Source organism: Diadema setosum, chromosome 5 (genome assembly GCF_964275005.1).
Source record: "Diadema setosum chromosome 5, eeDiaSeto1, whole genome shotgun sequence".
NCBI classification, from domain to species: domain Eukaryota; kingdom Metazoa; phylum Echinodermata; class Echinoidea; order Diadematoida; family Diadematidae; genus Diadema; species Diadema setosum.
The window spans coordinates 9,234,076-9,257,148 of record NC_092689.1 but is presented as its reverse complement, the minus strand read 5'-3'; the positions used below and the strand labels follow the sequence as shown (position 1 = coordinate 9,257,148).

Sequence of the window (23,073 nt, the reverse complement as noted above, 5' to 3'; positions counted from 1 at the left end):
TTCGGAACGCCTGGCACGATCTACAGCAGCTTTAAATCTTGTACTAACACAAGATAGATATTGTCTAGATACAATGTCACGGCTGATGGCATATTGCATGATTCTAACCAGAAGTTCAAATGGCAACAAGTCAAATGTAAACACGTTACTTTCTGTAGGTATCCCTCCACTGTTTACTCCCTCATCATTCAAAGGAATTACATCATCGTCATCTCTATGACAGCTGACATTATCCTCCGAATGTGACATAACATCATCATTATCCTCATCCGATAGGGAATTTACATCATCAAATGAGATATTATCCTCCGAATGCGACTTAATATCATCATTATCTTCACCCGTTAGTGAATTTACATGATCACACAATTTTCTGTTTTCTTCACCCCTTTTGTCCTCATCTTGTTGAATGTCAACATCAGAGGAGATATTATCCTCTGAATGTGACTTAACATCATCATTATCTTCATCCGTTAGTGATTTTACATGATCACACGAGGTTCTATTTTCTTCATCCCTTTTGTCCTCATCTTGTTGAATGTCATCATCAGAGGAGATATTATCCTCCGAATGTGACTTAATATCATTATTGTCTTTATCCGTTAGTGAATTCACATCATTACACGAGGTTCTGTTTTCTTCAGCCCTATTGTCCTCATCATGTTGAATGTCATCATCAAAGGAGATATTATCCTCCGAATGTGACTTAACATCATCATTATCTTCATCCGTTAAGGAATTTCCATCATCACACGAAGTTCTGTTTTCTTCATCCCTACTGTCCTCATCTTGTTGAATGTCATCATCAAAGGCGATCTGAACACTGTTTTGGATGACAGAGATAATTTGGCTTGTACTACTCTCAAGAGAAACGTAGTGTTCTCCATCTCCTTCAGGCAAATGTCCAACAGTTATAACGGGGATTTCGAAAGAATACACGTTTTCTGTCCTACCCCGAGGAGTAAGCAACATCGTTCCTTGATTTAATGTTGATACTATAAGAATTTGAATGTTGTAAATATCTGAAATCGCCTGAAGAGTTATATGATCACCATACGTTCCATCTTGCATCATATGGGTAAGATAACTTTCTGATGATTCTTCAACAAAAGAAGACCAGGTAGATGTCCGCTTCTTTAAGAATTGAACAACTTCAGCTCGGAGAGTCTCATAAGATCTGTGTATCCCTATCGTTTGTAATTGGTCAGCAACAGCAGAAAACTGGCAATTGCCGTCGCCTGGGGGATTATATTGCACAGAAAGACTAAAATCATGTTCAAATTGTTCTAGTCGGGATTGTTGGTCAAGAGTAAAGTAGAAATTTGATTTCAGTTTCTTTTTCCGAAAAGAAACCTTTTCCCTTTGTTTCTGTTGTGCTAAAGTGATACCAGTAATATCAGTAACCGAAAACCAACGGTCTAGGTCTTTCTTCAGAGCGGGATGGAAGAAGTTTACTTTGTACTTAAACCTGTTCACATTTCTCCCAATGATGGTTCCTTCTAAAACTGAAATTTTGTTGCACACCCTAGATCGTTTTGTTGGGACACGGATCAATACTTTGTCTCCAAGTTCATATATGGGTAACTTTAGATGCCTTTGTTGATAGGACAATGTTCTCCTATTAAGGCATTTGGAGGCATGATATGCTTTTTCCCTAATTTTGGAATTTGGCAATTTGTTGCAACTTCTACTCTTTACATCATTTGGATCATTGCGATATCTGTCAAAAAAAACTGTAAATGGAGACAACCACCCGAGAACTTCTTTGGGTTCGTCATTTAATATCTTCTCGTATTTAGGTAAACCGTGAACCCAGTTAACACCTTGTCTCTTATTTACTAGATCAAAATGTATTTTGGATTTCAGGGACCGGTGGGATCGCTCCACTTTTCCCTGGCTTTGGGGATGATAGGGAGCACTTTTGACATCTTTAATACCTAACGTCTTAAGTAGACGCTTAACCTTACTTTTAAATTCAGTGCCCTGGTCGTGCTGGATGAATTTGGGCTGACCAAACATATGAAAAATTCTTGAGAGGTGATGTGCTACGTTATCACTCGATTTTGATTGCAACGGCCTTAACCAGATGTATCTAGAAAAAACATCTATGACAGTGAGAATATATCTGTAGAACTTATTTCTGCACTTTATTCCTGGCCTCATGTTGATCAGATCAATTTGTAACCGTTCCATCACCTGTTTGGCTACTACAGGAATATGAGGTGCTTTATTAGTGAACCTTACATTCAGACGACGGTGACATGTATTATTTGACAGTACACTGTGAATTGCTTTTTCTGAGAGGCCAGATACACTATCCTTGAGCTTGTAGTTCAAACGTCTTGCACCAGTTCCCTTGGCACTGAAATAAGCATCTGACACAACCTTTTGAAGTTCAGACTTTCGCAATACCCTCTTTCCGTCAAGAAACAGTTCTGGCGGATGTCCTTGGAGTGAATATCGATCATGATTCCTGTACAACCGCGAAATTGCGTTTTTTTCCAAAGTTGTCCTTTCAGCACATGGGACATTAAACGTACCCTCCAAAAGCCTCACAATTATCCTGTACGTTTCGTCATCCATGGCTGTTGGCTGCCGGCTACCAACACATTCCACAGCTGTTATGAAGAGCAGGAATACAAAGAAGATCTTCATCCTGAAAAAAATAAAATGGAAAGAAAAGGATAGAAATGACACCTGGTTAAAAAAAAAGAAAAAAAAACAGTCGTGCACATTTATTGATACCAAGTAAATTGGAACTCCAGTTTCGATGTCAAGTGACATTTTGCAATTAGATTGCACATTATGTCAGTCCAAGAATTAAACAAAGCCTTTTTACCATATACATATGTGAAAATGAAATATGGTGTATAAGGGGCTAGAACTTGCTCACAAGGATTGCTTTGTATTTCTTTTAGTTAATTCATTTTTGAGTGGTTGTAGCTTGACAAAAAAAAAGTTATACGTAAGAAAGAGAAAAGTTACATTAGGCCACATGAAAAATTAGCAATACCAAAAGAATTAGAAATCAAAAAAAAAAAAATGATAATAATACTGTCCTTCCGACAAAATTATTGTGATACTTTCTGTAAAAGTTTGACCTTCAAACTTTTGTGTAGGAAATGTTACTTCCTGACTATAAAATATATATGCAGTGTTGATATTCCATACAAATGGCAGAATGTCTGTGCTAATTTCACACCTATTGGGTGTTCCATGTTTACACGCGTTTACATCTTGAAATTGAAAATGGAGGATATGACACATATTAGTAATATCATGGTAATACAACTGCTCTTCTTTTGGGTTCTTAAGTATACAAGTTGTTAACCCTACCAAATATAATATCAAAACAAACAAAGAAATGAATAAATGAATAAAGAATGAATACAAACATAAAGGTAGAGGTCGAAGTAGAATAGGGTTATTCAGTAATGAACAAGTATTAAATTATAGTCCAGGCTAGAAGGCACCCAAGCTTGTTATTTGATATATAAAATGTTGCTTTATGGTTTCTTGTCAATTCGAGGGTACCGATTCCAAATCCGATTGATGCCACTCACGTAACCTTAAACATTTTCGGCAAAATGCAAAAATCCAAAATGGTCACCAGATATGCCAGTTCGGCCGTGATAAATACAATAATGTGTATTATATAACCAATATAATCCACCAAACTTTGTACATTTTTCTTCTTAGAGTTACTCCATCAGCATTTGCAAGAGAATTTTCATTCCATATAGGTTCATTTAGTGTTTAAAGCTCAGTTTCAATGCAAAATGGCCGCCATTCCTATGCTCATGTACTATATGAATGACAAAACATACGCATGGAAATATACAACAAATTTACTGTATTTCCAGTCCAGTTCCTATGCTATCATCCAGTTCCTATGCTATCATAAAGTGTTGCATAGGCAATACAAATAATTTATGGTGGGTGCCACTTATAGAGGACCTACCTGTATTTTTGAGCATTTAATATTCATAAATCTTATGATGTTTAACACAATTTCTTATATTCTATTTTGTCTCAAAAATGAATATACAATGTAAGTTCACTAAACGTCACGAAAGAAATCAGTATACCATCACATTCTATGCATAGGTTGAATATAGAAATGTAATACTGACACAATGCATTAAGAAGCCCAGATGCATGGTAATTGTCAAATAATGTTGAAAATGGAGGGGATCTAGGGAACTTAGAACGCAGAGCTTCTAATATGCATTCCCCTACAGCCATATTAAGAAAGTAAAGAAAAATCCTATTCAGTAAGTGCAGAGATACATGGTTATTATAGACAAAAACACATCGGACGTTGATGACACCGCTAAAAACCCTTTACATTGTATTTTTTTTTTCCAGGAAGGAGTTGGGGGGGGGGGGGGGAGGGAGGAGTCCTGAGGCGACTACAGACTATTCATTAAACATCAACAAAGGAGCAATGTGAGGTACCTCTCTCAGTTCTCTTACAGTTCCCAGGTGTTGATAATTATACACTTAGACATCATGATGTCAGCATTCAGTCTTGCTTAAAACTTAAACTGTCATTTTTATTGTCATTAAAAATCCCTTTAATTATATATATGGCAGCAGGTGACATCAGCCCCAAATATTCTCAGGCTAAAAATGCATATTAGTCCTGCAATTGCAACCCCATCTGGAGATGTTATGCACTTCCTCAGGGGTCAGATTGTGAGTATTTGCAATAGAAACAGGATGATGACATTAAAATTTGCTTAATCACTACCTGTTGAAGCCCTATGGCTTTGTTGCCAGGCCAGAGACAATGTTGTAGGTAACTTGGGTGGTGCGGGAGATGACATTAGACCAGCATCTGCACCACCCCGTTTTGGGGTCAAAGCTTTCAAGTGACAGGAGGGAAATTAGTGGGATTTCAGAAGCATGTATAGACGGCAGGTTGTTCAGGAGGGGTGGGGGGGGGGGGCATTTCATGAAGAGTTATGTCAGATCTTATCTTTTTAACAAACTGTGATAAGCTACTAAAATCCTTGCATCTGATAGCTGAGAGCAAATTGTCAGACAAATTCATCAGACAAAACGCTTCATGAAATGCCCCCATGCTATCATGAAGAATTCTCACATAACCCCCATTTTGAAACAGCTCCATTGGCTTCCTGTTCAGTCACGTATAGTTTTTAAGATACTGTTACTGACTTATCAGTGCCGCCATTCAATGGCACCAGAATATCTCAGTAAGTTCTTGGTCAGGTACGCTCCCTCTCGTAATTTAAGATCAACTCAGAAAAATTTTCTCCAATGTCCTATTATCACAACAAAGTTTTATGGTGAGCGATCTTTTGCCCATGGTGCTCCCACACTGTGGAACGCTGTTCCGTGTTATATAAAAGAAGCTCCCACAGTTAAAGTTTAAAACTGCTCTTAAGACATTTCTGTTCAAAAAGTATTATGAATGAGTTTGGTTCTGCATTTATGGTACACATATTGTACACTGCATTTCTTCTTTCTACTTCATCCCTCTCCTTAAAGCGCATAGAGACACCACGGTAGTGATACTTATGCGCTATATAAGCACTGTGTTATATATATATATATATATATATATATATATATATCATGGTTGGAAGGTCAGGTATGCGTTGACGGTGCTGGTGACACTTGTCATCCTTTCCTTCCAGCGTAAGGAGGAAGAGTGCTCAAGTGCCAGTGAAGGGGGTGGACTTCCCTATGCCTCATACCCTTGGAGGCTTACCACAGAGGGCTGCCTTCAACATAGCACTGGCAAGATGGTTACTAAGATGGAAGGCATGGGTCTGATGATAATCTTGTAATGGTTTGGGCAAAGTCTCCAGAAGGTGAAGTACTCCTCTATTGTCTTGAGATAAGTCAGTACTCGGCTTGTGTCATCCAAGGACTTTCTATGAGACGTAAAGGCAAAATCATCTGCAAACTTCCTACGTGAAGTGAGTTATGTCACCACATGTATGTTAAAAGGAGCTCTAGTGGATCACGAGTTAGTTTACACGAATTAAAGCCACAATTAAGGAGGTCATATTCAGAGTCCTAATACAGCTGGTCTGGTTTCCTAGAGCAGTCATGAATTTGCAAGTGCTGAAGAATCAAGCAAGCAGACAGTGTGAAGTTGCTATAACACTGCTTTCAGAATGAGGCAGACTGTACACATCTCAGAGGCTCCCTTGAATTGAAAAATGAAAAAAAAAAATGGTGGTAAAATTCATCTACCTTCAGAGCAGTGAAGCCTTCCACCTACCATGGCTGCATTTAGGCAACAATATCAGCATGTCTATTGTCAGATAGCTCTGTGGATGGTTGCTACTGGTAAGGTTGGGCTTTGGATCTTCTGTAAACGAATGCTAAAGCAAGTTCCCATGTCCTAATCCTGTCTCTATGACAAGATCACCCAGTGACCCCTATGAAGTACCTTGTAAGGCAATTGTAGGATTGCAGGGGTTGCGGAACTGAGGGTTAGCAGTAGCAGAGGTGGGGGCAAACTACAGGTGTAAAACAAACCCCTTGACTAATGAACCCATCCAATTACACATACAGTATATCCATCATGAATCACCTGTGTTGTACTAACATTGGTAAATATTCCATAATTTTAAAATTCATCATTGATGGAAAGGTGTGAGCAAAGTAGGCCTACTCATCTCCAGACAGAATGTGTCAATTTTTCAGTGGCAAGCAAAATATCCAGATTTCCTGTTGTTTTTATATATCTTGTTATTTTGAGCATGTTGAGTTGCAATAGGTGCCTACATATGAGGTCATATCTGTTTCAGTGGGAGTAACTATGCACTTCTCACAGTTGTGTGGGGTAAGACAGACTTTTTCCTGATAGCAGTAGCAATGCTCCTGACAATGACTCACTCTTATGATATGCGTCTTTCAGCAACATGTGCATCAACTCCATTACAGTGATTGCATTCTTAGACAAGCTTATGATTTCATCGTTGGATGTTACAAAATAAGACTACTGTGGTGTGATGACTCTCTGTTTTCTCACTTTCTGTTTACAATGAAAAAAAAATAACATTGTGGATACTACTATCAATACTTTACCAAACTCTTTGTAATTCTCCAAACACAAGTCCATGCTGTTACATTTTAACCATCATAAGGAAATCGCAGAACCAGTGGTAAATCTAATCTATATCAGATAAGGCAGAAGGTAATTTGTCATTTGTATTTCAAAGCAAATCATACTCTTGTTTAACATGAAAAACTTTTGGGCATTTTTTTTTTTTTCATTTCAGAGATTTCACGACAGAAAGTGAGGTGGTCCCTTTTTTCCACTTTCACCTGCCTCATGTTCTTTCTCGAATGAGTGAACTGAAAAGTTTATTTGATATGGCTTTAGATAATGTAGAACAGGACAGTTAATTGGATATTTCATTTGTGTCATCATCCAAGATTCAGTCTTTTTATTCTGGAAATCAGAGTGATTACTATGATGTTGAACATCTCAAGGCAAGTAAGTATCAAATGTTCATATCTAATAATTCCTGGATGTTGGCATCAATTCAAGTTTTGGTGGATTTTTTTCCAAATTCCAAGGGCAAATCCATATTAAGGTAGCAAATTTGGATGTTTGCATCAAAAAATAAAATAGCTTTTGTTAGTAACAACCTTCTGATTTATAATGAGCGCATAAATTGAATAACAGTGTACCTGAGTGATAGTCAAAAAAGAAAATTTGTTTATTTCCATGTACACTTTGCCATTCATATCGAGCAGGGGTATATGAATAGCATCCATTTTGAAGTTTTGCATTAAGAATATAATAAGCCCGCCCCCCACCAAAAAAAAAGAAGAAGAAGAAAACAATATATTTTCTGTTTGCTTGTTTGCTTGCTTATTCTGCTAGTGGCACTCATCATATTTGCATTGCACATGCAAGACTTGATAAAGCATAGGTATGTGACTGAACATTCGTCTTCTATTTTTACGCATATTTTTTTTTTTTTTTTTGCCATTCATATAATACCCGAGTATAGGAGTGGTGGCCATTTTGAATTCAAAATAACTTAAAATACTAAATGTATCTCTTCAAATGAAAAATTTCTAGCATGTGCAAGTAGAATTACTCAAGAAACAAAAATTAGAAAAAAAAAACCTTGATGGAATAAGTGGACATAACTGGGATTATCAATATCACAGCCAAATTTGCTTATCTGGTGGCCATTTTGGATTTTTGCATTTTGCTGAAAGTGCTCAAGGTTATGAAAGTGGCATCAATCGGATTTGGAATCAGCACCCTCGAATTGACAAGAAGAAATCAGAAAACATTGTATATATATTAAGAAAACAAAAAAGATTAGGTGCATTTTCCATGGAGCCTAGCCTGGACTAATTAAGAATAGCTGGTCCTGTATACGAGTAATTAGGAATCTGTGCATGTTGCATACACTGAACTCAGAGGTTAAACAATGTACTTAGAATGAACTTTTGTTACATCAGGTGATCAGTCTGTATGTGTTAAGGTTAACAAACAAATTAACTGAGTTGCAGTAGGAAATTGCCTTGTTACACGATTTTTTTATCCACTGTAAACAATATGCCTTGAACAATCATGGAAATAGCAATAGAAAATGCAAACCTTTTCATGGTGTACAGACCAGTGACCCCTAAGAGCTCTGTGGAAACGTGTGAATTCAACTGGGCCACTTCCTGATGACAGGACTGCTCTCAGCTACCTTGAATCAACAGCTGATGTTTCCTTTAAGTATGGCATAAGAATCAATGAGAAATGCAAAAGGATAATGCAAATAAGACATAATAGTCGAAACGACACTATGAAAAAACAAGAGGCCCAGAGTGTTCACCTGTATATCATCAGTCAATACATCCGACACAGAACCCCATGCCCCCATCCCACCCCATAAAAGCAGCTTGAAGAACTCCCTACACCCTGAGAATAATACCTGCCAAGTTGGTTGCAATCCATCCACTGCATGGTTCTGAACATGATAAAAATGTGTTTTCCCCTTGGGCCCCCTCCTCAAAGCTTTCAACACTTGTAGGAGCTCTCCCATGTGGCCATCTAATTTTCCCTTCATGACTAAAACATAATCATAAGGGTATCTACAGACATGTACAGCGTATTTTGACTCTACAGTTTTACGGTCTGGAGAAGATTTTTATAGTCTTCCCCGTTATTTCCTTTCCCCCTCCCCCTTTCCAGAACCTCTGGGGACGAATTGTCCCATATTAACAACTTTTGGTATCTATAAACACCTGAAGATGATCCTCACCAAGTTTGATTAAAATCTGCCAACAGGTACCAGAAAGAAAATGAAATGTATAAAGTTAATGCATGATGGATAATTGACCGAAACGGACAACAATAGCTCACTTGAGCCTTTGGTTCAGGCAAGATAAAAAAACAAAAACAAAAACAGAACAAAACGGTGACTGTAAGCAATATCACATTGTGGATTAGGAACTATTGGAGGTGTTTCTTGTTGTTTTTTGTGTACTTTTTGCCAATTTGGATAAAAGAGGTGTACATAATAAGCACTATATAGTTTTTTTTTTTACAGAACACACTAAAGGTTCTAAATTTGTCATTTTCTGACTTAATCTTATGACTATTCCAATGCATTTAAAAGCCAATAACAATATAGAGTACTCTTTCCACCTGTAATGGCTACCTTGTACCTCACACCCATTCCCTGTTTCTTTTTAACAGTTTTTTTTTTTCTTGCTACAAAATTTCTGTGCCCACCCATGAAAAAAAAAACAAAACAAAACATAACTGCTTCCTTTCTGGTTTAAACATGCTACAAAGAAATATCCTCTTGTTTTGCTTTGTAGACACGCTAAAGTGCACCCTTCCTCCAGTGTGCGCCAATCATGTTCTAAGTAGTTGGATGTTATTTTTGACTGCTGCTAAAGAGAAAACTGTGAGCATGACAAAGATGTTGACTTTGAAAGTCAATATTGTAGAACAGTCTTATTACAAAATCTCAAGACCAAGAAAAAAATGCATACCGTCCAGCTGTTGAATAGATAAAGTGAGTTCTTGAACAGCATTCTGAAGGCAGCACTAAGCTCAGAGGCAGACTTGAGGTAGAACCAAAAAACCTTCCCGTTGAGCTCGGACTCCAGATGCTTGAAATTCCGTTGGCAATGCAACTGGCTGTATAAACAAAGTAGATATTTTAATCAAATCAAACGCTTCTCTCTCAGCTTTTATTTCTACTTCCTCCTTACCACCACCCGCCTCCCCCACTCCCCCCTAAAAAATACATATATATAATTATATATATATATATATATATATATATATATATATATAACAATAAATGAACACAAACAAACTTCAACACAACTAGATCTATGTATTGATCTCAAAGTCCTCTTTCAATCAGGGCTGGATTTAGAGGATGCACATATGGTCTTGCAACTCCTTTTGAAGCATTATTTGTAGAAAATGTGCTCTTTTTTTCTGTAAGTGTGGTCCCACCCACCCCCCCCCCCCGAATCCCTTCTCCTTGGGATTCTTATCCAACATTGGTTACTTAAAACATGATCAGACCCCCCCCCCCCCCATATAAATCGATTTGCTATTTTTTTTTATAACACATGCATTATGCTACAACAGTATGTACATGCCTTAGTATTACAGTGCATAACACATAGATAGATAGAGAGAGAGAGAGGAAATCCAACTCTGGAGGACCACCTATTCATACATGTCAGCTATGAAGAGGAAAATGTTGGTTGTATGGAAAGAAGAAGAGTGATACCTAATTATGTTGACAAATACCATGCATGACTGAGCTCATGAACTTTAAAGGGGATGGCTTACAGTAACTGATCAGTGGGAGTGCTGGGGGTGATCATTCCAATTCTTGTGAGATTCATTTAAAATTACATTATATGTCTAATGGCTGTGTTTAGGATTTGTTTGTAGGGGTTCTTCTAACATTTTATCGTTCATAAGCTTTAACATTTCCACCTGTCAGATAACTGGTCACTTCCACTATAGAGCAAACACATATGATCCATTCATCTCTATTCATATTTAACACATTCTAGAAACTATGTAGATTGAATATGAGCTTCAAAAGAAAAAAAAATAATAGGTAAGTCTTTGTAGGAGTAACCAAGTTGTCAAGATCTGTGCCATGTTGAAGATATTGGACCATAAAAAGTTAATGTCAATAATGCCATTAATGGAAGAAACCCTAAACACAAACCTGCAGTCATCCCGGTCGGGCTGTTAATCTGACTACTTTCATTGACAGATCCCATCCATTCAGTGAGAAATTCATTGTTCCCTTATGCAACACTCAGCCCTTGGAAAAAGTGCATTTGTCATTGTTGTCTTTTGAGTTCATGTGCTCAGTCATGCATGACATTAAATTTCTCAACATGATTTAATTAGGCATCAATACTGACACTAGAAAGACAAAGAGTTCTTGTTTCCTCAAAACGTAGAATCTTCTCTCCATAGCTGACAATAAATTGATAAGAATAAATGGTCATGATGGCATAGGCCTCTTAATTTTGACTACCCTTTTTCTTTCTTTCTTTCTTTCTTTCTTTCTTTTTATGATAGGCCTACACTCTGTAGAGTATCTATCAGTTAGACCTACATGTTAGTACTGAGGAAACTTACGGGTAGATCAAGAAGTTAATGTAGTTTTGCTCTTGAGTCGTTTTGGGTCTTATTGATTTAGAGTTAGGCCAATTCTAGCTGCGTGATGTGTCTGGCCCCTCAAACACTGTAAAAGTGGAGACATTTTCAATGTCGGCTAGAACCGTTTCAAGGTCTACTTTGAAAATGTCTCTAGACTTTTGTAATTTCAACGTGTCCATAATTATGACCAAACAAATGATACAAATGGGTGGAAAATGGCCAGACACAGAAAGATCACATCAGTCAAATTAGACTTCACTGTTACTTAACAGGTCTAACGTTACCGTTAGACTTTCTTTGGGCTGGTTGTAGTGAGAGACTAAAACTACAAAATGTCTATTAAAATCCTACCTGTAGAAATTAGGAATGTGTTCACAGCTCAACTCCCGAAGCGAGTATCGTTGACCATGTGTTCCTCGTCGATGTCGATCACAGGCCCACAACATCCTTTAAATGATACAAACTTCGAAAAGAGGTAGAAACGTGACGACGTTCGCACCAACCATGTTTCTCTAGAGCAAAAGCGTGCCTATCATCATGTAGCTTAGGATCTCGGCGCGGCCAGGACGCCTAGCGCCTGCATTGCTAGCATTGTGCCAGGCGTATGAAATTAACAGTACAGTCGTACCTAGAAAGGTACACACGTTTCCCGAATACCAACGCGCAACCACCGATCGACATACGGATGGTATCAATGCTGATTATACAGAGGCGTGCCCAGGAATTCCTCAAGGAGGGGTGACTTTCTGTTTTTTTAACAAAAAATAGAAGGGGCGCGCCCGGTCATTCCCCTCTGGATCTGCCATTGGATCATAATTTACTTCTTTTTTTTTCTTTAAATATGAGAGGATAATAGGATTAGGAACTTAGAGTACAGTAGAAGAAGTATAAGAGAGGGGAAGAGGAGAATCTGAAGGGAAAAAAGTAACAGAAGAAACAAGGAAGACGGTAAGAATGAAGAAGGAAATGGAGGAGGAAAAGAAATTAAAAGCCAAAACTTAAAGAAGAAAATGAGGAGGAAGAAGAAAACAAGAAAGAAAACGAAGAAGAAGAAGAAGAAGAAGATATATTAGAGGGAGAAGGATAAAAGGAGACTAGAGTGTACAGTGAAATACAGCCTTCCTTGTTCTCGAAACCATTCCCCAATGCCCGTGTTAATCTTATTAACCCTTGGTTAGATATGGCGACCTGCGGGCCAGATCAGGCCAGCCCAAAATTTCCAGAAAATAAATCATCACTATCACATTATACATGTGATTACACCTTGATTATCTGAGTTCGCTCGCGTCATCTACAGGGCTTTTTACACTTGTGTTTCTTAACCCCGGACTTTCTCTGACCCAGGACTATCGTTAGTCCCGTACCAATTTTTTCAGCTTTTTACACTCGCCAATTAGTCCCGTACTATCTCTTGTCCGGGGCTAAGGAGAAAACTGACCTTTTTACACTCGTCTTTCTTAGCCCCGGACTTTCCAAACCACATGAATATTCATAATTACGCTGTGTACTGTACACGTACACGCACGCACCGGCAGCACTTGATTACCTCGTTTCTGATTGGTCAGTGAGGGTCGCACTTCGTCTCCGTCGCTTAGCCCAGGATTATTTTTTCGTTCTGTTTACACTCACTTGCTTGGCACCGCAATTGCGGTGCTAACCCCTGCTATTTTGCAGGGCCAGATAGTACCGTACTATCGGTGGGGCTAGCCCACTTTGGCAAAAACGAGTGTAAACAGAAAGTGGGCTAAGGATAGTCCCGTACTATCGGTGGGGCTAAGGCCCCCCCTTAGCCCCACCGATAGTCCGGGGCTAAGCAAAAATTTACAAGTGTAAAAAGCCCTTACTATACTAACTTAATAACTTTTATCAACCGACGTGGGGTACCACTATCCCCACCCTATCCCCCCTTAAGGTGTTGGGTCCTTTTTGGGGGTCGCGGTGAAGGGGAAGGGGCACCGTGCCAATTCCCCCCTCCCCTTCCCTGAGGGAGCGCATCGGGCCCGCTTCCTTTTTCACATTTGTAAAACCTAAAGAAATTGAAGTAAAAAAATAAGTAGGGGGTCCTGATTTTTTTTTTTTTTTTTTAAGGCGCCTGTCACCTCCCCTTTACGGAATTCCTAGATCCGCCCCTGTAATGCAAGCAATGAGTTTTTCCTTTTGTGGTTGACGCAATGATGGATCGAGAGCCTTTGATTTTGTAAAAGCACCCCCCCCCCCATTTCACGAAATTCCTGAATCCGCCCCTGTGACACGTTATTACATTTGTGGTCGACGTGCTATGACATTATTTGTGGTTACTCCAATATTGACATTTGCGGTTGACACAATCGCGGATTTAGAGGAGGCGCACCCCTCTTTAGTGCCCCCTCTCTTTATTTTGTCAGCACAACAGAAATAAAAAGAGGAAAAGGGGGAGGGTCGCGCCAGCCTTTGATTTTGTAAAAGCGCCCCTCCCCTTTTATTCGTAATTCCTTGATCCGCCCCAGTGGGAAGGGGCGCATCCCCCTTTAATGCCCCTCTCTTTATTTTGTCAACACGACAGAAATAAAAAGAAGAAAATGGGAAGGGGGAAAGTCGCGCCAGGCTTTGACTTTGTAAAGACGTACGCTTCCCCTTTACAAAATTCCCGGATCCGCCCCTGTAATGCAAGCAATGAGTTTTCCCTTTTGTGGTTGACGCAATGATGGATCGAAAGGGGGCGCTTCCCCCTCTGGTGTGGTGCACCCTCACTATGTTAGGTTAAACCAATTAACAGAAACAAAAATAAGAAAAGGAGGGTCGCGCCAACCTTTGATTTGTAAAGACCCCCCCCCCCCCTCCCTTTACGGAATTCCTGGATCCGCCTCTATGTCGCTTTATAACATTTGGTGTGGTCGACGTGTTCTGACATTTGTGGTTAATCCAATATTGACATTTGCGGTTGACGCAATCGCGGATTTAGAGGAGGCGCACCCCCCTTTAGTGCCCCCTCTCTTTATTTTGTCAGCACAACAGAAGTAAAAAGAGGAAAAGGGGGAGGGTCGCGCCAGCCTTTGATTTTGTAAAAGCGCCCCTCCCCTTTACGGAATTCTTGGATCCGCCCTAGCTGTAATGCGAGCAATGAGTTTTTCTATTTGTGGTTGACGCAATGATGGATCGAGAGGGGGCGCATCCCCCTCTGGCGCACCCTCAATATAATTATTAGGTTAAAACAACAGAAAAAAAAAAAGAAATGGGGGGGGGGGGTGTCGCGCCAGCCTTTGATTTTGTAAAGGCCCCCCCCCCCCCCCTTTACGGAATTCCTGGATATGCCCCTTTGACGCGTTGTGGCATTTTTGGTCGACATGTTATGGCGTTTGAGGTTAATTCCCGATTTTGACTTGTGGTTGACGCAATTGCAGATTGAGGGGGGTGCATCCCCCTTTAGCGCCCCCTGTCTCTATTTTGTCAGCACAACAGAAATAAAAAGAGGAAAAGGGGGGAGGGTCGCACCAGGCTTTGATTTTGTAACAGCGCCTCTCCCCTTTACGTAATTCCTGGCTCCGCCCCTGTAGGCCGGATGCAAGCAATGAGTTTTTCCATTTGTGGTTGACGCAATGATGGATCGAGAGGGGCGCATCCCCTCTGGTGCATGTGCACCCTCACTATTATTAGATTAAAACATCAGAAACAAAAAATAAGAAGGTTGGGAAGTGTCACGCCAGCCTTTGATTTCGTAAAGGCTCCCCCCCCCCTCCTTTACGGAATTCCTGGATCCGCCCCTGTGACGCGTTATGACATTTGTGGTCGACATGTGTTATTACATAATAGTGGTTAATCCCCGATTTTGACTTGTGGTTGACGCAATCGCGGATTGAGAGGGGGCGCACCCCCCCCCCCCCCCTTTAGTGCCCCCTCTCTATTTTGCCAACACAACAGAAATAAGAAAAAAAAAAAAGAAAATGGGGGGGGGGGCGAGGGTCGCGCCAGCCTTTTTGAAAAGGCGAATCCTCTTTATGGAATTCCTGGATCCACCCTTATGACGTGTCATGATATTTGCAGCAAATTTGGAAATTTTGACATTTGTCGTCGACGCGTTATGACATTAGTGGTTGATCCGATTTTGACATTTGTCGTCGACGTGTTATGACATTTGCAGTAAAAATGGAAATTTTGACATTTGTCGTCGACGCGTTATGACATTAGTGGTTGATCCGATTTTGACATTTGTCGTCGACGTGTTATGACATTAGTGGTCGTTTTGACATTTGTCGTCGACGTGTTATGACATTAGTGGTCGTTTTGACATTTGTCGTCGACGTGTTATGACATTAGTGGTTGTTTTGACATTTGTCGTCGACGTGTTATGACATTAGTGGTCGTTTTGACATTAGTGGGCGATTTTGACATTAGTGGGCTCTACACCCCAGCTTCGAAGTTAACTGTATATTCGGAAATCTTTTCGAAAGTCCTAGTTAGAAACCAATGCCAGTATTTCGACCATTCCAGTATTTCGACAACATTTTATCCAGAACTCATATCATGCTGAGTTGGAACAGCATTCAACTGAAAGCAATCCACTTTTTATTTGAAGATTTGCTAGTCATGACAAGTTAAGAACGGTAAAGATATTTTCACATTGTTTCTAGTGACCTGGAAAGATCATACTGATCTATAAAAGAACTGTGTGTGTGTCTATTTCTCGGTCATTGCTCAATGTACGTGTACCACGCACGTTCACCCTAATGGCAGACCAGTTATGGTTATCGTAAAAAAAAAAACAAAAAAAAACAAAAAAAAAAAAAAAAAAAACGCACTCTTTGTGGTTTTACTAGCTGTGATCACAAGCTACCTTCCGTCATTCCCTTTTTGCTCACTTTCATGAGGATCTTGCCTTCCGCTGGGCTGAGGATCAGTTGACCTGCTGGCTTCATTTCTTCTATCGTCTGCAGTGATTGGAATGAGAACCGCCGTAGAAGATTGGCCAGGGTGACCTTTATTTCCATCATAGCAAATTTCTGTCCTGTATTTTGGATGATCAAACATAATGTTGATGCCGTGTGGTATTCCGACATCTTGAGCATGACTGAAACAGATAATGGCTGAATACATATTGCACGATATACAATGTGATGCCGTGTGGTATTCCGACGTTTTGAACATAAGTGAAACAGCAATGATTGAGTGCAAGCTCCACGATTTTCAATGAATGTCGGCGATATTGGCAGAACTCGCATCATGTGCACATTCATATCCTCGGTAGTCAGAAAGTCTAGTATATAGACTTCACCTATTTTGCTGCGTGTTGTTTTAGCCTTAAATTTCTACAATAGAGGCATGTCATTACGGTCTGGATCCAAGCATACATCACCATCACTTATTTGAACTGTGATATTAATTCCCCATCATATCAAAACTGTTATTCAATCCTGTAGATCAGTTTCTTTCAATTTTAAAGCGTTTGCAGGAAGACCAAATTCATTGCTGAGGGTTCACTAACGATATTCTATAGATTCTCGATGAGAATTTTCTTTTTCACACGAACTGCAAGAACTATACTGAAATAAAAAAAAGCATTTTGTGTAACAGACAACGAACTGAAGAAAACAAAGATTATTTGGAATTTGGTGAAATGTATAGCTACCAATGCAGTTTCTTGGTCCAGCTGAAAATGGGACGTAGGCGTAGGGATGTCGCTTGAAAGTGTTGTCCGCAAGAAACCGATCGGGGTCAAACTTATTGGGATCAGGAAATTGTCCGGGGTCGCGATGAAGGGCGTAAATTCCCAAAATGATACTTGTTTCCTTCGGTACGAGCTTGCCATCTGTAAGGTGGAGTAAGATGTCAACATCCACAACTGTTACTGTTTTGCGGGTAGAATAAGTGAAAGCAAATCAAAATGATATACATTCTACGAATTGCGACATCGGCAATATTTCACATAGCATCGTACTTATATTCGTGGCACATTATTCAATATTACGGCACGCCATTGCCTGTCATTTTTTTTCCATTAGCAAATCAAGTGTAATGTTAATGATATTCTGATTCTGATATTCTGACATTCTGATCTCAGTCTGTAATATAAAATCATCATTTATGGTTTTATTTTTGTAGCTGCGTTCAGAATTGATGGCATTTCTTAAATTCTATTTGATGGTACCCGGACTAATTCAAATCATGTGTCTGCTGTATTTCTTGATTCCAACTTATGACACGAACCCTGTTTCACATTAACAAACATTGACCGGTGGTTCACTGGCTTCATCGCTGGTATTTGCCACGATCGCGAAATTTAAGAAGCGCACTTTCCTTGCTCGAAAAACTTTTCCTTTGAGAAAATAGATGTAACAAGGAGCGGATCTTTGTTGAATTGAAAACAGATATTTACATCATCTATTCTTTGTTGGATTGAGAACAGATGTTTACGTCATCTTTACTGTCACAATTACGTTATTTTCTTTTTCCGGGGAATAAGAGGGGGACGGTTTACATGAAAATGCAATTCACCAAAGCTCTTTCAGTTTTCACTCACCAAGGATGATGTAACTGTCAAGGGTCCTGCCAATGGCTGGTACCGACGGCAGGACTCGAAGAGTTTCCTTTACTACGCCAGTCAAATACGAGAGCTTTTGCAGGTCATCTGTAGTCACGTGACGGTATGTGTCCCCTGTAGAAGCATGATATATAGTCGTCAGTTTGTTGACACACACGCATGTAAACGCACATGCAACGCACACACACAAACACACACACACACACACACACACACACTAATGCACACCCATGTTAACCCTGCTCACGGGAAATACATGGCTCGTATTTTCTCCTCTCGTGTAAAAAGCACCCGGGCCCTGTTTTATGAAGAGTTATAATTGATTAGCTGGTTTCTATGTTAAGTCTATGGCAGCCTGTGTGGTAAGGAAATTCATAATCAATTATATGTTTTGATAAAACGGGACCAAGGTTTGTATCATTAGCTGACTGTTATGAGGAAGTAGCAAAGGTGTAGTTTTTTTATTTTTTTTTATAAAGCATAATGTCAAAACGGTTCATTTTAACAAAAATTAGACTGACTATGAATTACACTAATTTATTCATGTGACACTATAATATTATAATGACGACTGGAGGGAGAAACATTCATAATGTTCTATATGAAGATTTGAAATGATGATAGGGGTAACCTTAACTAAGTCCAGAATACGCAATACGTCAAACTATCATATTTACGCAATGGTTAGAATATTTTTTCTATCCGCGACACCCAAAGTCAGCATTTTCTGTTAGTTAGATTACTCTCACGCTTTGACGCAATCTTTGCAAATTACTAGTAGTCAGGTTACGAGCATTGCATAGAATGCACACCTTTAGATTAAAATTCGATTGCGTTACATTAATAATTGTTTACTAGTGGATTAATATCATGTCGCTTATTGGCACACAATTGAGAAAACAATTTTTTTTCTTTTTTTATGTGATCACGTGTGATCGCATTTTTCTGGTTGCTGAAGCCATAAAGTGACAACTGCATTATACTGAGTCCACCTTCGTTCCTCCGTCTTTCGGGCTGTTTGTGCACAGACCAGATCACAAGAATTTTTACCCTCATGCTCTTCGCGGGGAGCTAAGTAATTTCTTTAGACATCCACTTTTTGTTTATAGATGCTGACTCTTGATACTTTGGGTTATCCCAAATACAGAGGGTTATGCATCGAAAAAGAAGCGACTTCGCTGTATACAGCACAACCTTATCTTGGCTGAACTCAATGGACACACAGACTGGGAACCTGTGAAGGAGATTATGCAGTTGACCAAACTAAAATCGTACCTAGGACTGAGGCAATTTCCTCGTGTAGACGTTCCTGAACATCTGGATGAAGACCCAATAGGTAAAGGCTCCAGGAGATAGCTGCAGCGGTCGTATCGAGGCCCTGTGTTACAGATGCAATGGATCGTATTCGTATCCATTTATTCAGATATGATTTCTTTAGGTATCTCGCAAAGTATATGTTTATCGTTGTATTAGGTATTCATCCATATCAGATTTATCTCCGTTTTGTTGGGGATTCTGTTGTCTCCGTTTCACCACAATCGTACACCACAATGCCGTTCTATTTCTAGATTAGTTCTATCACCATCATGCTTTTTTTATCATAATAACTACTTCTGATTTGAATAGAAAAATTATAACAGAATTTAAAACAAAGAGATGTTTTCTCTTTGTGTTTGGAGTTCATTCATAGACTCTGGTGATTTTATTCATATTAAAGGTAATGTTTAACATGGAGATCAGGGGTTAAAAAAATGTTTGAGTTATCACATTTGATGCATATGTGTGGGTAAGTTGCATCACAAAACATTCTTCCATAGGAAAATTTTGCTATAAAGCTTCAAATATAAGGAGATATCACTATTTTTCTCAATAAACCATACTGTATACGGTTCATTCCCGAAACAATATCATAATCATTTTTTACATTTTGTATATTCAACAATACTTCACATTATACTGATTATTATTTTTACATTGGATGTTTCCATTCCTGATAAACTCACATGTTACATCATAGAACTATTTTGAAGCACTAAAGCTTAGTTTTCATTCCATCTGCAAATGGTAAATACAGTCAAGCCTGTCTATAGCGGCCACCCAAGGGAAACGAAAAAAGTGGCCGTTATAGACAGGTGGCCGCTATAGACAGGTTATCCAACTATAATATGTGTGCATTGCCTATGCATGTACATGTATCATCGCTGTATACATCGCATAAGTATTATGTACTTAGTGTACATGTACATGCGTCCGTATGCACACGTGTGTTTCATGCATTGAACAATGCCGGTGTTCATGAATTGTTGCATATACATTATAGTAGCATGTTGTACAGTCGTGAAGAAAGCTTAACACTAGTGCATTATTATGACTGAATAAGTGACGATTGCAGCGGTGGCGATCACCGAAAGTTGCCCATGAATGTCTGGCACGGCCACAAGTCAGAAAAACACGCTGAATTACCGGCTCTGTGGCCGCTATAGACAGGTTAAAATCTACCGCGGGAAACAAAATTTGTGGCCGCTGGCCGCGTTAGACAGGTGGCCGCTATACACAGGGTCTTTAACAGGGCTTTTCTCTCGGGGGATTTTTCAGTGGCCGCTATAGACAGGTGGCCGCTATAGACAGGTGGCCGCTAAGGCAGGTTTGACTGTACTGCCTTTCAAAATTTTAGGTACAGAAAACTCCGTCAGCCATGAAGCAGGCGACATATTTTTAGGAATGGTCGAAAATAAAAAATCACTGTGAGAGACCTGGAGCACAATCTACATGTTGACGAACGCACGTCGGGCGGGGGGGGGGGGGGGGGATTTCTTCAAGCGTTTTGTCAGATTTTTTTTTCTGACAAACAGTTTTAAACTGAAATTCTTGTATCTGGTGGGCTGAGAGCAAATTTTGGCCAAAAAAATAAATCCAACAAAAGGCTTGATGAAATGCCCCCCCCCTCCCCCCCCCCCCCCACATAAAACAACGGGATGAAGGCAGAGACAAATTATGATCCTGTCAACATAAACCCTCGATATTGTTGAAAAGTCGATTTGATATCTGGGGATCTATTGGTCACTGAAACACAAGTGAGTTTGTCGATGAGAAAACTCTTCTTCTCTTCACACCTCGAACATGAAGGTATCCACTTCCTCCTGGATGTCTGCCAGAGTGAAGCTGGGGTCCTCTCTGTGCATTTGGATAAGGAGATCCAAGAAAGCCACTTTCTTTCGTTTCCCTGCAATAGCGCCATCGTCACTGCTGCGGATGTCGGCAAGCTTTTTTGGTTCATGCAGTCTTTGTTGAATGCCGTGTGTGCTGTGCATTTGGTACAGATAGGTGCATAATCATCATGTGGTAGATGTGACGTGAGTGAAACATGCTTTCAGGTTAGTCGAGTACTCCTTGATAGGGTAAGAAATGCTCATTCAACACTACTCAATCATTAAAGCGGAGACTGCTGTCTCTCTCCTTGTTCCTATCCTTATCTTTTCAACAATGTTAAATTTTTATTTTGTAGTATATAAATGATGTTATAAGACTCGTGACACATTTTTGTGTTGTGACCTGATTTCAGGAGAGATTATGAAATCATAATATCTTCCAATTTCTCGAGCAAAAAAAAAAAAAAGGTTTAAATCAGCTTTTTTTTTTTTGGTTCCAAATTTGTTGAAAATAATGCATAAAAAGAAACATCAAGTCATCATTTTGTACAGGAAAATGAAATCTTGTCGGTTATTTAACGTCGCGTATCCCCTTTGCAAACGTCACGAAATATTGCATGGTTGAGGAATAGTGTTTACCAATATCGTGTGTGTGTGAAATCTTATGGTAATACACCTGAAAATTTTTCAAATTGAAATCAAACACTAATCTCATGTCACTCCTGAATAAGCTCCTCTTTGTGGCAAGAACATTTAATGAATACTTATATACACAATATATATTTTTGGGAACCATTAGATTCCCTTGAAACCTATAGCATTGTTTATCTTTGTCTATTGTTTGTTATTCTGACGAAAGGCCTGAACAAACTTACACCTTATTTCATACCAGCTTATGAAAGAAAACTTATTTTCTAGGTTGCAAACTGGACACATGAACTTTAAATCTGCCACCGCATTACATCATCTATTATGCCTTATAGAGAAATACCAGTTATAATTGGAAAACATGATCACTTGATGTGCCATGGTGTTATGCAATGTTTTGTGATGCCATTTAATATTATCTTTTGTTCTCCAATGGGATGATATTTGTGGATACACAAGACGACCAAAAGAAATGTATCCAACAGCAGAATGATAAAACTTTTAGCACTATAGCACTTACAAAAAACAACAACAAAGAAACAAACAGACAAGGTGAGCGGCCGATAACCTTTCTTTTCATGCGTACAGAATGGGATTCACACAACGTGCGCGCAATAGATTGGGTCAGGAAAAAGATATCAAAAGGTAAGTTGTAGTGCACACTAAAAAAAAAAAAAAAATTACATTATCCATCTTCACTGTACATGTAATAACCATTTCAGAACGAAAAATAACATCAATTAAAAAAACAAACAACACATCAATCATTGCCATTAACTTTAACGCTGAAATTTCACTGGAGGGTGACTGACCTCTTGGATCATTACGGAACTTGTGAAGATTGCCGACAATCGGGAGTGCAGGGGGCCCATGGAATTTGCTGATGAGAATAAATATGCGAATGCACCTGGCCAAATGGTACATCATGATTGATGTCACGACAAAGATGATCGCTGTGGTCCCCATTCCAAAATCAAACGCCATGGTTACTTTTGAAAGAAAAAAAAAAACTAAAGTGAAAGAACCTGTGCAACTTACACAAAAGTAGTACGAGTAATAGTTACGGATATTACAATTTTTTATTAAAAGATGAAATCATAGTAACCGTC

At 39.2% G+C, this 23,073-nt stretch overlaps 1 pseudogene; it reads right to left on the bottom strand.

The window, feature by feature from the left end:
* Window positions 1-1,862: 1,862 nt before the first annotated feature.
* Window positions 1,863-22,948, bottom strand: LOC140228483 (cytochrome P450 4V2-like; annotated as a pseudogene).
* Between the last annotated feature and the right edge of the window lie 125 nt (window positions 22,949-23,073).